Source organism: Megalops cyprinoides, chromosome 1, assembly GCF_013368585.1.
Source record: "Megalops cyprinoides isolate fMegCyp1 chromosome 1, fMegCyp1.pri, whole genome shotgun sequence".
Lineage (NCBI taxonomy): Eukaryota > Metazoa > Chordata > Actinopteri > Elopiformes > Megalopidae > Megalops > Megalops cyprinoides.
Window position 1 is genome coordinate 73,637,604 of NC_050583.1, and position 15,153 is coordinate 73,652,756.

The window sequence follows — 15,153 nt, forward strand, 5'->3', positions numbered from 1 at the left end:
TGGAAGTCCAGCAGTCTGTCGTTAAGGCTAGTAACTCTGCCCTGCTCAGACCTTCAGCAACTTTTTCCTTCACAGCGTTATACATGGAGGGCAACACCTTAGTGGTAAGATGCGTCCTGCTTATTATTTCGTATCGTGGTTCCACTACGCTCATTAGGTAATTGAAACCGGGTTTTTCCACCACCGAAACGGCTGCATATCTGCCGCAACAAACACCCCAATTGCGCTAATTATTGCTTTAGCGCGCGATGAATTTTGTGGAAATTTGGCTGCAAATGAGACCGGGAGTGTTGTCTGTGTTAACGGTGTTGCTAAGTTCACTTCTCTGTGATGCCTGTGGAGATGTCCTGTCATGTTTGTAGTGTTTCCCGTGGTGTATGGAACATGCGTTTAGCATGTCTTACAAACTGTTGTATTCTTGTCGACAGCGCGGACGTAGTTAACATAACTCACCGGTAAGGCAAAAATATTTCCACACCAGTGATTTCAGCGAAGAAGGAGGTGGTTCTAACTCGACTGACGCCTCTCCAGAACTAGCCATGGTGAATTGTAACTGTCTGCAGCTTAAAGTTGTAGACGGAAGTACTGCTAACTTGCCGCCCTAACGTGTTTCTCCTTCTGGACTCCCCTGGCGGATGTGACGTGGGGACGTGGCTATCGTCGATTCCACATTTGATTTCGATGTCGAAATCGAGACATGTTTTCGATCGATATTGGTACTACAATCGAAATCGTGACACCACTATCAGAAATGATTGAGGTCTCCCCTGTCAAGCATGCCTCAAATAATAAACCCGATTTTGATGACATCCCCTGTTGCCTCAACTTTCATATAGGAAAAATAAATTATAACTACATTGACTATATTAACCTGATTTATGTTCAGTTTCAAGGAATTGTTTAAATTAATGAATGAATGAATTCAGACACACAAGGTAGGCCTAAACCCATGCCGATCTCGTCATGCCAAACAGTACTCGTCTGGTAGCTGCGCACCTGAAATTATTTTGGCTTACTTTGACTTTGAATGTCACTTTGACATCTAGTGTTTTGAGTGCAGCCGATTTTGGTAAGCGTCCCGATTCACTAAGCTCTTTAAGGGGTACTACTTTTGTTACAGTTCTGTTTGTTTTTAGATTCCCCGACAACTCCTTATCCAAACAATACGGTTACTTCTCTTATGCGGTTTCTTATTGGACTGGTTTCATCGGTGACATCCCCTGGAAGAGTGTTTTGACCCAGCCTTTAAAATATCTTCTAATAGATAAAGTGAGAGTTTATAACCTTACATGGATATTACCCTGCTAAAAATTTTATTCTAAGAATGATAAAAGATCTAGATAAATGTTCTTTCTGTGAAGGGCCTCCTGAAACATCAGTACTCAGTAGCCTACTAATGTCAGGCGGTGAGCTGATAGATGCCGTGTTTGTTGAAACTCTCGTTCCGGAATAGTAATTGGGAACCGCGGGTGCTTTGTTGACCTGGGGTTATTGAATAATTGCCGCTGCCAGGCTAGCCGTGCCCGCAGCTATTCTGAATTGTCATTACCGGGAGTACAGGTATAAAAAGGCGGCGATTTAGATAGTTGGGGTACAGACGGGCCGGGGGAGGAAGGCTCTGCTCGCAATTTTACTGGGGGCAGTATTTTGGTTTTGTTTGAATTTTTTTTCTTTGGTTTCGGTTTGTTAAACGTTTTCGGGTTCCGGGTTTCTTTTTCTTTTGCGAATATATTTAACTGGTTTCGTTCGTTTTCTTCTGTTTCCGTTTGGTTTAATTTGGGGGTGGGACATCCCGGAAGGGGATTTTTTTTTTTTTTTAGTTTGTAGTGCAGAGTGAGGGACGGCGGAGCGCTGCAGACCTGGACCGCTTCCTGGTGTGACGCACGGAGCAGGCAACACAATGGAGGCTGGCTGGGAAAGAGGGGGGAAGAGGCGTGAGAGCGGCGAAGCAGCAGAGCCCCAGGTTGGGCAGGAGGCGGATTGGAGCGGTGCCCAAGTGTAGTAAGGGACGTGACTAGCGGTGCCACCGTGGTGTGTGCCCTTTCTAAATCTGCCCAGTCTGCTAGAGAGGGTGATGTGTGCTGCATGTGTTGTTTTCCGCCCCAGTGCGGTCGAACTTCCTGCTCCAGAGCTGCATGTGGGAAAGCGGTGAACCTCCGCGTCTGGAGGCAGCGGTCAGGACCAAGAACACCAGCAGGACCCTGTCCTTTTTGGGGGGGGTTTGTTTATTTTGGGGCGCAAGCGAGGCCCGGCATTGAGGCACGGGCTGAGTTGCGCCCAACCCTTTTTTTGTGTGCGTGTGTATTCTGACGGTGTGCCTAAGCTTGCGGTGTTGTGTGGGGGAGGGAAGTCTCGCTTCTGGCGCTGGGCTCTTGTGGGGAGAGCGGGAGGAGGGAAGGGCCGTGGCGTGATTTCATAGTTAATTATGGTCCTGTAATTTGACACACACAGCCTCTCTATACATTACATTGGTACTTGATAACCTGTAATGCTGTATCATGTTATGGTTAAAGAACCACTTTTGTAGTTAAACAAGATGGGGATCTGAATTGCTTCATGAAATGTCATACATAATTAAAAAAAAAAAGTTGTACAGAACTCACAATTGTATTGTAACAAATACTAGTATAGACTCACCATGCATGACAAGGTGTCCAAAAGATTTGGACCTCCCTGTGAAAATGAATTTGGATAAGTAATACAGGTGTCAGTTAAATGCAACTACTGAATCACTGCTAGGCAAGTTTGTTTATATAGCACAATTCATACACAATGGTAATTTGAAGTGCTTTACAAATGAGCAGATAAAAGAACAGAGAAAAATAAAGGCAGAGTATTAAATCAAAAGTGTAAGAAATTAAGATAAAGAAAGGTAGAGGTTTTGAGTCTAGATCTGAAACCAGCTACAGTTGGGGCACCTCTCAGGTCATCAGGAAGTTTGTTCCAGAGCTGAACAGCATAGTAGCTGAAAGCTGCTTCACCATGTTAAGTTTGGACAGTAGGTATTACCGACGGATTACTCTCCAGTGATATGAGGTGTAGTACGTGTGTATTCCTGAAAAATGAGGCATTTTGGTTCTGCTCCATTTACCAATTTATAAACAAGCAGCAGTGCTTTAAAGTCAATTCTGTGACTTCTGGAAGCCAGTGTAAGGACGTAAGCGTTTTCACATGGTTAAGACAGATGTCACAATCAATTAAAACGCAAAGAGTTTTGACTATGTCCTTTGCTTGAAGTCTTTTGGTGTTGAGGAGCAATCCTGATTATTTCAAATATGACTTTCAGTTTTGTCCTTATTTAGCAGAAGGAAATTTTTAAGTCATCCAAGTGTTATACTTTGGTCAATGTATTGACAAAGTGGTACTAGTGGATCATAGTCATTAGGTCAGAGGGCTAAGTAAATTTGTACTGACTCACAAATGACAGCTTTTAAGGGGCAACATTTTTACATTGTTCATGTGCACAATTTATAGAACATTGCACTACTTTAGGATTAATAAAAACATTTAATTTGCATATACATTTCTGAGCACTCTGTGGAGAGATCACTACTATATGACAAGAATGCACACTTGCTTTGGACTTCCACTGGGCCACTGCTAGTACTTTTGAATGGCTTGTGTAGTGTAGTATAGTGAAGCAGTATTCCTTTGCAGTTGCATTGTAAGTGAATTGAGGTCACTCCACTATGCTTGCACACCAACCTCTCTGGTTCTCTGTTTTCCCAATTTCCTAATTGTACTTCTATATTGAGATGGATATTGCACTCTGGAAAACCAACAGCAAACAGACATTGTTACCGATTGTCATCATAACTACAGAAAAAGAAGAGGCAGTGTGATCCCACATTGGCTTGTGTCTTGTGTCCCTTCTGCATGACAGTATGCCATGTTTTAGAAGAGGAATCACTGACAACTGGTTTACAGTAATGTCCTGCACTGTCCTGTGCCTTGACAGAGCTGTGGCTCCAACCATCCAATTGGCTCGGGCCACTTCAGCAGGATAGTGCCTGTATCTCAAGTCACTCCATTATAGCTAATTACTGTTGTACAAAAAGTATACACACCTCTTGATAACCTCCTCTTCTTCCCAAATATGTTCAATTGCTAGACCTACAAGTAAGCATGACAATGGGATTTCATGACAATCAACAATGAGGAACACATTTTGTTTACCAGCTAGATGACACTAATATCCTTAAAGGCTTTCTAAATCACTTTACAACAACACCTAATTTACAACATATGATCTTCATGATCAGTAGGCACCACTATTCTAACATTAGGGGAGAGGGATTTTTTTTTTTTTAATTGCACTGTTCAACACCACAAAGCACTGTTGGGTATATTAAGAAATCTCATTCACATCACATGATGTCATAGTGATGATTCCTACTGTAACCATGAGGTGTGGGGCACATGCAATGCTCAACTACGCCACCTTGGGAGTTTCGCCCAAGGAAATAGTTTTCTGTACATAAACCCCAAGTGTACACCTGCATTACAAGCAAGGGTTCCCTCTAGTTCTTTTATAAGGATAAGGCAGAGATGTGATTCTGAGAAGCACAATAAATGTATTGAAGTTAAGAGAAAGAGTCTATTTATTTAAATAAATTCCACAATTACACCGTTTATATATAAAAATACTACACTATTAAAATTGGGCTAAGAGCTGGTTGGGGAGAAGTATACGCACCACTAGAGATAATCGCCCAAGTGCTCAATGCTCAATCACTCTCAAACCGCAAACGCGTGCCTAGGTGATAAAGTGCAGTTAGCATTAAGACACACAGTGAAGGGGAATACCAATATGCTCACCGCCCCACCAAACAGCTCCTTGCCCACTATACTAAAACCGTTCTAAAAACAAGCGGATAAAAGTACCTACGACCAGTTGGTTTGAGTTGGATTGCGTGTAGGAACACGCCGCAACACACATAAAACACTAGAAGTTCCCGCCGTCCAACCTAGCCCACTCACCTGAGGGCGGAACTATCTAGAGGCAAAACAGCAGCTAGAGTTTCAGGGGGGACAACCTAAAACACAAGGACCCAACAATCAACTCCGCATCCGCAACACAGGAATTGCCGTAAATGTTGGAGAGACGAACTTACGCCATGAATCATTACTTCCACTAAACACACAGCAGGAGACACTACTCCCAAGAGCTCACAGACAGAGGCAAACTCTATGGCTCCAGCACTGGCCGACCGATACTCTGAACAAACATAAAAGCAATGGGTTAACAATACATGTGTTCACATACCCGCATGCGCTTCCCGTTTAACGCCGCTATGAACTGTACCTACCTATACACCAGACAGGGTAAAGATTACATCGGTAGGCAAGCACAGGACAGCTGACAGCGTGCAGTCCAACACCACTGTATAAACAGGAAACGGGAGATGCACAGATGCGGAAGCAGAAGCAGTGTCGCTAAAAAGGCAGGTATACGCATCTTAAATAGGAAAAGCTAAGTGGCTATGCGTAAGATACCACACCCCAATTATCCAAGCCACGTAAAGTAAAAGGACAGCCTACCCAGGTTACACTACCATTGCAGCTGCAGCCTCCTCCTCTCCTTTCTCTGGCGCTGCAGCCCCCTCCTCTCCACCCTCTGGAGCTACAGCCCCCTGCTCTCCTCTCTCTAGAGCTGCAAGCCGTTTTAACATTTAATAGCTTGGCTGGATATGTGTTGCAAATATCCGAATTGAATAAATTCAATTCTTCCCTAGTCGAAATGAACATTTCAGATAGGCACAATGATATTCTTCCTATCCACAATTGTCATTTCAGATAGGCACAACGTCATTCTTCCTAGTACAAATGACGCCACTTTTGCCATTCATTTGTATTGGGCTTTCAATTTCAGATGTCCACAACGTCATTCTTCCTATCCAGAATGAACATTCTGGATGTCTGCAATAGAATTCTTACTAGGAAAAACTCCCATTTCAGATATCTACAATCCAATTGTTACTAGTCATAATTTGAATTTCAGACTTCAAAAATGAAAAAAAGTTTTGAATATCCATAAATACATTTTGACTGGTAAAAATGTCATTACGGATATGTACAACTGCATTTTTACTAGGACAAATACAATTGTGGACCTCTGTATAAATATTGTGGATATCCATAATTGCAATTCTTCCTCTCCAGAATGCAGTTTTAGATGTCTGAAATGTCTAGAATGAATGTAATTGTGACTTTTGACGCAGTGTTTTGACGTATAGGCTTATATAGTGCGTGTATTACATTTGATCGTTGGACTTAACAACCAGCTAGCTAGCTAACGTTAGTTTCAATTTGAACAGATGAAGCTGGGTGCTAGTTCTTTCATTAAGTTAGCTAGTGATGGCTAGGTAGGGCTATTATCTAGCTAGAAAGTTAATGTCAGTTGCCGCTAGTCACGTCACTTAACTAGCTAGTTAGACACAAAGATGTTCATACAAATGTTCGAATAAGCTTGCAAACATAAAACTATATCCAGAAAATTATTAATTTATTGTATGACTGTGAACAGTGAGGGAGTGAACGAGTGAGCGATTTCGGACGCAGCCTTCGTCTTATTAACGCTTCTGCTAAGTAAGGTTGCTGGTTTTCAAAATGGTGCTTGTATCGTTTCACTGCAACTCTGCATTGAGATTTAGGGAATTATTACTTAAGTTTAAAGTAACTGTATTTCACACTATTATTTTTACTTTGCAGTTAATCCGCGGTTCACATGCGTGCCGAACCGTGGGGGGATCCGTCCAGTAGCCTAACAATTGGATTATATCTGACATGAGTTTTTTCTAGTAAGAATGGTATTGCTGACATCCAGAATGTTCATTCTGGATAGGAAGAATGACGTTGTGGACATCTGAAATTGAAAGCCCAATACAAATGAATGGCAAAAGTGGCGTCATTTGTCCTAGGAAGAATGACGTTGTGCCTATCTGAAATGACAATTGTAGATAGGAAGAATGTCATTGTCACTATCTGAAATGTTCATTTTGACTAGGAAGAATTGAATTACGGATATCCAGTCTAGCTATTAAATGTTAAAATGGCCACTTATAGTTCCTAGGGATTTTTAAATTTAGTTTTGGACTAGTACAATCAAAGTTGCAGATCCTGAAATACAATTTCTACAAGTAAGAATGTTATTGTGGATCTCTTTAACTCCCATTCTGACTAGTAAGAATACAATTTTGACTAGGAGAAATGCTATTGTGGATATCTAAAATGCAATTACAGATAGGAGTGTGGTTCGTTTAAAACGGCTTGCCATGGCAGCCCCCTCCTCTCCTTTAAATCGATTTAACTAAATTTAGCTCCGTTCTGTAATTTGAATTTTGTAACACAAGAAAGCTATAATGCGACACATTTAAGAGAAAGCATTAGGATTAGTTGCCACTTTATTAAAATTGCCATCCTTGTTAAACAATCTCATGCTGTAGCTTTCGCAATAGCACACACATTTCAGACAATCTGCGGTGTTTCGCGAGTACAATGTTTAGCGAGCATGCTAGCGGAAACAAACAACAAAAACAAGAGAACACTTTATACGTTTTATTGTCCACTACACTTTATACAATTTTAGACATTTGGGAAGCCAGATGTTAAGTGACTTTGGTAGGTGAGTCAATGGCAATGTTAGAAAGTAGCATGCTAACGTTATCTACCGTTACCAAGGTTACGGTAGCTGGCTAGCTAGCTGTTGGTCAGCGAACATTACCCAAGCAAGCATAGCTACTAATTTCTCAATGATACGAACGTCAAACATAACATTTCTATGAAAAATTAGTAGCTATGCTTGCTTGGCTAATGTTAGCTGACCAACAGCTAGCTAGCTAGCCATCAATGTTACGTTCGTAACATCGATGTGAGAAATTAGTAGCTCGCTACACAGCTAAGAAGTACATAGCTGGCTGGCAACAAGGCGAAACGTTTGAAAAATAAAACCTTTGGTTTTTCTTCTTTTTAGGCAGACTAGACGCTACACTAGCTCCGGTTTTTTAAAAATGGCGGTCACAAAGTTTTAGTTGGTCACGATAATCCCGCCCCAGCCCCTGACGTAGCGGTTCTTTGTTGTAGACCAGAGCCATGTAGAGAAAGAGTCGGGTCAACGGAAGTCGAAAAAGCTCGATCGTCACGTGATTCACGTAAACTTCAGACAGTTCCAGGAAGTTCTTGGCGGGCAATTTGAATGCGTAAATACAGACAAGACAGAACTGCGATTTTTTGTAATTAGTAGTCAATAAATGCATTGATTTACAGTATTTATATAGCACACCGACATATGTATGTAGTTACACCAATATGTTTTTTTAAAAAGTAAAATTCGGTACTATTTGAGGATTAGTTAGTGTGAACAGGGAGCGTTACCTGCCTTGTTGACATATTTTAGGCTAACGTTACCTTGGTTAAAGAGCGTGTTCCTGTTTATTGCTTTGAATTGTTTATTATTATTATTATTATTATTATTATTATTATTATTATTATTATTATTATTATTATTATTATGTTCTTAAACCTGTATGGTAATCAAGAGCAATCATATGCTAATGTTTATTGATATATTTAGAGGGAGGGGAAGGGAATGAATGCTTCAAAATTCAGATCAGATTAATTTTCTAACATTTCTTTAATTCATAATCCCATGGTAACTGAGGGCCTAAGTAATCTTAATGACTAATGTAATATTTATGACTTTCAGACTGGACAGAAGGAAACCGACAGGTGACTATCAATGATTGTTCATTAATAAACTCAGAAACATGAACAGCATGTCAGGCAGTTTGTCTGTGCCCTTGCCTCCGTGTTGTCCGTGCATATAGTCTCCACCATGGTTTGCTGTGCTGCATGGGGATGCTCCAATCGCTCGGAGAAAGGAGTACGAATGTACGGTTTCCCCACTGACATGGAGAGGAGAAAAAATGGTTGGCTCAAGTCAGCAGGAGCAATCTTACTATCCCTAAAGATTACAACAACAAAAATATGTAAGGTAATCATATAATAGGCTGTTCGTGGTTAATATTATATGTTGCTAACCTCGTATAGCCTAGTCTGTTATCTAAGGTTCCCTAAATCTAATTTAGTGGGGGATAATCCACTAACATGCTTTAATGCACATGTTAATTTGATTCAGATGTGCTGATAATATACAATCTGATTCTTTAAATCTTACCCTTTAAAAGTGCATCACAAAAGGTCTATTCTGCTGCAACTCTACTGCGCTGCTAGTATTTGCTGCTAACTTCCGGGAACTATTGAGAGGCTCCACGATCCGCCATTGCTGTAAAAAAAAAAAAAAAAAAAAAGGTCCATTGGAGCGAACAGAGTTGACGTGGCTCTCTCTCTACATGGCTCTGTTCTAGACCAGCAAAGAGTTGATGCCGCTCTCGAACCAGTTTTCCTGGCCAAGAGCCGGTTCTTTGGCTGTCAAAATGCAAAGAACTGGTTGAAGATTAGGCGCTGGCTCTGAACTGGCCCTCGAAATGCATTGGTGGAAAAGGGGCATCTGGAGCTACAGCCCCCTCCTCTCCTCTCTCTTGTTGACAGAAATGAAAATGATGTAAAGTTAGCTAGCCAGACAGATGTACATACATAGTATTTGGTAACTAGTATCAGTGGCTCTCACTATCCTTTGTTGTTTTCCAATACACAGAATGTATTTCACCACCTAATCAGCAGTCACCCAATACACAAGAAGAATACATTAAATAATAAAAGCACACTTCATTGTATAAAAAGTATATATTGTTACCTTCTTCTCTCTTCCTCTTTCTACTTTCTCCCCGCCTGCTGTCCCCTCCGGGTGGAGTCCATCTTATCATATTGATATGAATATAAAAGAGGTACATGAAAACAGCCTACTTTTATGTAAAGGTAGGATGTACAGACAAATAAATGTAGGACAACCAACTAATAGAAACATACCTTCCAATAGTGCCCTATATAGTATTTCAATTCTATCCAGAATTGCCTTGGCCTGGTCAGGGAGGTTGTAGGGGCAGAGGCATTCTGCCCTCCGTGCCTCCCTCTTTCTATCATACTTCCCAAGCAGAAGCAGGGGTCAGACACCTAGCACCTTAAGTTTTTCCACCTGAAAGAGTTCAAAGAATACCAATGAGTTGTTTCATAGTATAATGAAAAAAATGTTTTGGAGGGGTCATAATTCATATACTGTACTGGGGGGGGGGGGGGGGGGGGGCATTGTTTGCCATGGCTCTGCAATTCAACTGTCAACCATAGGCAGACATGGGTCAAATGTGGGTTAGGTCAAAGGGTGCCTGCTTACACTATATCCTAGTTAATTTGCTAATAGGGCTGAAATAAAATGCGATGTCAGCATAGTTGTTACAGCATAGTTCACTTTATGATGTTATAACTTCTTTTTTCAGGGCTTACCATCTTCATAGCAACCAAGCTAAGTAAACCATTGCAATTAACTAACTATTAACTATAACCTATTTTGGCCTGGTTTGAGAATGATGTGTATGGCATGGTGCTGTTTTCGAACAGTGTGTAAGGCTTGCATGCATAATTTGACCTGTGCTGTTAATGTAGCTTGAATTCATCCAGGATGGGTGGCATCCCTAGTTGTTTTGTTAAAGGAATCGTGTAAAATGTGGAGTGCTGTGAGTCACAAGCAGCAGGACTGAACATTCGTGCAAAGCAAAAAACTGAAACCTCTAATGGCATTTTTATATATACTATACGCACACACATACATACACACACTAGGTATATATACATTTTTTCTGGTTATAATGTCAGGTCTATTGCATGTTTCCTAGGACAACTTCAGCTTACCACAACTTGAGTGTCATCTCGAACATGGGACATGTTCCTGTTTCGCCTGATGTTGTCAGCCAATGACTTGCCCTTGGTCTTGAAGGCCTTGAGCCGTTTAGTGGCACGGGCCTTGTATGGCTGGCCCGTGCCACGGGATGGGCAAATTTTTGCCCCAATATTAAATCTCATGTTGCAGGAGCTGCAGGTCCGTTGAGTGGACATCTTTTCTGTAACAGGACAGATTCACAAAAAGTATTACATAGAATACATAGTAATTTAATGACTACATAATATACTTTACCTTCACTGTTATGAGGATTAAGCCTTTATTTGACTACATAGAACAAGATCTTGAAAGAGGTGGAAGGAAAGGTTTGAACATGTTCAATGTAGGCTATATGAAGTTAATAAACGATTGACAAGGGTACCAGATATAGGTATTTCTGTATATTTCTGTTTCTGTTATTTAGCCTACCCTCATTGATAAAAATGGTCAAAATAATAGAAACAGAGCTCTCTTACGGCGCTTTTCCCCTGCATGGTACCAGCTCAACTAGACTCGACAAGTATAACACAATACAAATCAACAGCGCCATAGAATACATCCTCCAAAATGAACTGAATGAACACCTATCTGAAACAAATTCAACAAAAACTTAACAACTTTCATGAACGTAGGACCTACTGTAGAACTGTTGTATTACACTGCATTAGTTTTAGTGCACCTAATACACTGGCAACTGAGCGCTTTCTTCATTGACTGAACCCATTCTAGAGCATACATCTGCGGATTAACTTCGATTGCAAATGCCTGTCTGAAAGATGTCAGTGTTTACTAGCTATCGCTAACAATGTTCCAATGCCAAATTACACTACTACTACAACAGCGTTATTTAAAGGTCCATGTAAATTAGCTAAATTATACGTGATGTACCTTGAATTGCCAATATTGGCTACTGTCACAGTATTTAATTTTAAATCGACTTTCTTAGTGTGCTGTGCTGACTTTCTAGCGAGCTAACATGGCAGCAAGCTAGCAAAGGTTATCGTTAATGCTATATAGTTATCATCGTCTTTCTGGGTCTGAACAAACCCAGATATACCACAAAAATGAATGAAAAATGGCAGAGGCTAGTCGTATGTCACATTAATCTTGTCAGTGTTGCTAATTTACGGTTTGTTAATATAATACTGGTTGAACTCCTCCGGGATTATTTGTGTAGTCCTCTCAAAGCAGAGCAGTAAACACGGATTCTTCGTCTCCGTACCTGCTCGGTGCTTTTCGTTTCAACAGGCTGGTTTGTCAGTAAAATGACATGCCATCTCTTAAGTTTATGGGGACTAAATAGCGTTAAATAACACGCGAAAATCTTAAAATGCGTAGACATGACACGCGAAATGTCCTTAAAAGTGGCGTGCTATTTATACGTCATCCCATGATGAAACAGAGGGCCTAGGTGATCGAGACCTAGCTAAGTTTCTCACCCTGGGAGCATGCGAGCCTCAGTGATGCCATGCTTTTCTCTGCTTCCTGAGCGGTGTGAGGCCATCTTTAAATATCGCGGCTCCCTTAGTAGTGACGGCCATGGGAAGTAAACATAACACAAGGCAGCGGCGATCGCCTGGTTCCTACTTTGGGAGTCGAACAGACAGCGTAGGCTAATTTTTCGGTTTGTACACTTACACTAGGATACCTGACAGAATAAAGTTTTCTTAAAATTTGTGTCTCTGCGCATTCAAAATAAATATCGTGGCTCCGTCAGCAGTGATGGCACTGGGAACGAAAATTAGCCAGCGATCGCCTAGTTGCCGCTTTGGGACTGAACAGCGTAATTTTTCTGTTTGCACACTAAGTTTGTACACTTAGGCCGGGGCCACACCAGATACATTGAGTTTGCCGTTGATAATGGTCGTCAATAGTAGAATGTTTGATTTAATTTCATTATTCAGAATTTGAAACGGATACAGGAAGTGTTAAGTTATATATATATATATATATATATATATATATTATGTCTGTGACATATTCTACAAATATAGACATTGAAACTAAAGGTGTAATGTTGCTGGTATGATGTCAGTATGACTATCAACAGTTCATTTTCACTGTCTACAGTGGCGATTCTAGACTTTTTTGACTGGGGTGGCCCAAGTGGAGCACTGATTCATTCAAGGGTGGCATGAGGATAACGCAACATCCACAATAACAGAAATAGGCCCATAACGAATATTTATAACGCCCCCATACACTAAAAGCACTGCAAGATGTGAAATTAGCACAAATATAATACAGGTGCTAAACAATAAACCATGAACTAACCATATTCATGAAAACTGCGAAGGACAAACACCATATTCTCACGTCATCTTTTTTATTTGAAGAAATTAAAATACAAATCAACAAACACATGCCAACTAAATAATGAAAAGATCCCACTCCTACAAGGTTTTTTTTTTTTACAATATAATGATTTGCATTTAACTAGCTAGCTGCCTGGTGAGCTGGAAAGGAACAGAAGCTGACAAACAACTTTATATGTAACCTTACATTTATTCATCTGGCGGAACGTCTTATAAACGATTAACGAATAACGCGCGGCTGGATTTTAAGGCTCAGACTGATTTGAACCATGATACTTACCTGGTTATACCGTTGTCCGAAAACATACCATTAGCCTTTAACAAACACGCAGGACGTCTAAATTAATAAGCCTACTTATGTCAATTATAAACAACGGTACATTTAAATAGTACACTGCTCAAACTGGAAGATTAATGGGAGGGGACTCTCGCATTATAAGTAATGTTTTGCCCATTCCGTCCTTATTTACATTTTTTCCCAATGTGAGGCTACTTCCTGCAGATGAGTTAGGTCTGATTTCACCTCCACGCAAAAGGGGCATGATTTTTAAACAATTTGCAGCGTTATAACCCAATTTCGGTGTGTATTCGGCGTTACACATAAACGGAGCCCAAATTCACCCCCAATACCCTTCTCAGCCATCCGCGTGGAAAGTTCTTTGGGGTTTGGAACTAGGTCTGATCAGTGACGTCAAAGCGAAAGCAATTAGTGGCCCGTAATGCTGAGGACACGGGGCAGTTCAATATGATGTAATTAGCTAAAGCAAAACGGAAATTATATTGCATCGCACACCAAATTGACAAAAGAATTCTGTAATCAATAAATAACATGTCAATCTTCATTTCAGTGGTTGGATTTCGGAAAGAGTTTTCGGGAAGTGTTTATATTGAGCTTCGATGATGTCTCGGTGAATTACGTCCAGTCTTGCTATAGCCTACTCCTTGGGCGTTTAGCGGGCTGGTGAAAAGAACACTTCCGCATTCTGTTACGTCATTGATCAAGTCCCCAGTGGGATACTCTCGAGCATGTGACTCGGCACCATTTTGTGGGGAAGTGCTTAGGGCAAGTGAGGAAAATGCGGATTGGTGGGACGCTGCTAAGGTCATTTTTGAGGCGGGGGATACTTAAAGCACCCGCAGGGTATGCATACCCATGATGGCCTGCGCGAAGAGTTAGAGCCGAGTGGGGCCGAACAAAGCTCTCACCTAGCGAAGCAGAAGGAAAAACTGTACATTTCACTTAACATTCGAAAGCATAAGAACAGGTGTTTGTCACGTGACTGAGCAGATCACGGAGTTCATTTGAGCACCTTTTGCGGCGCATTCCAACAGGAAATCTGTGCAAGGAAATTACAGCTAGGCTCCAAGATGTAAATTGGGAAAATTAATTACTAGCAAACTATTGTTATCTGATAGTTTACTTCTTCCACCAAACTTTGTCCCGCTTCTCCTCCCACAGTTTTCGAGATATCGACCCCAAACCAACTGTAACTGTAACCCGTCCGGTCTGACGCCGATCGGTGTGCTTGTATACAGCTAAGCCGTACCCGCACTCGTTCTCCGGTTTTTGTCGTTTTTTTTTTTCATCCCTTCTTTCCCATAGACTCCCATTCATTTTCAAAATCACCCCCTCTCACTTCATGGCCTTCCCACTCGCTCACTTTTCACCCCATACCCACCATACCATACATGTTGCCTCAGGACAAATCACCCAACACTGATCCAAGACCGTCTTGACCCGCACCCTTCTTTTTGTCATTTTTAAGCTTATTTAAGGCCTCCATCTGGATCAGAGAGAAGAAGAGGGGCTAGGGTTGAGTTAAGACCTGGTTGTAGCCCACAGGTAGAAACATTTGGGGACTGATTGCCTCATGTTTTGTGTCTTTTGTAGATCACCACTGTTGTTATTAGTTTTTTTAATAATTTTTTTTTGTTTGGCACTTATAAAATAAAATAATTAGTGCTGTTGTCAGCTCCCCTGTTTGTCCACACAACATCCTCACACAC

The 15,153-nt window shown here is 41.1% G+C and overlaps 2 long non-coding RNA genes across 2 annotated transcripts; both read right to left on the reverse strand.

Annotated features, from left to right (window-relative positions):
• Positions 1-4,978: 4,978 nt before the first annotated feature.
• Positions 4,979-5,388, reverse strand: LOC118773442. The gene is made up of 3 exons (XR_005004731.1): positions 5,310-5,388; positions 5,115-5,218; positions 4,979-5,036 (listed from the first exon to the last, which is right to left on the reverse strand). It is a non-coding gene; the product is annotated as an uncharacterized LOC118773442 (long non-coding RNA).
• A 4,368-nt stretch (positions 5,389-9,756) lies between these two features.
• On the reverse strand, positions 9,757-10,864 carry LOC118774142. The gene is made up of 3 exons (XR_005004809.1): positions 10,804-10,864; positions 9,928-10,093; positions 9,757-9,816 (listed from the first exon to the last, which is right to left on the reverse strand). It is a non-coding gene; the product is annotated as an uncharacterized LOC118774142 (long non-coding RNA).
• Positions 10,865-15,153: the final 4,289 nt, after the last annotated feature.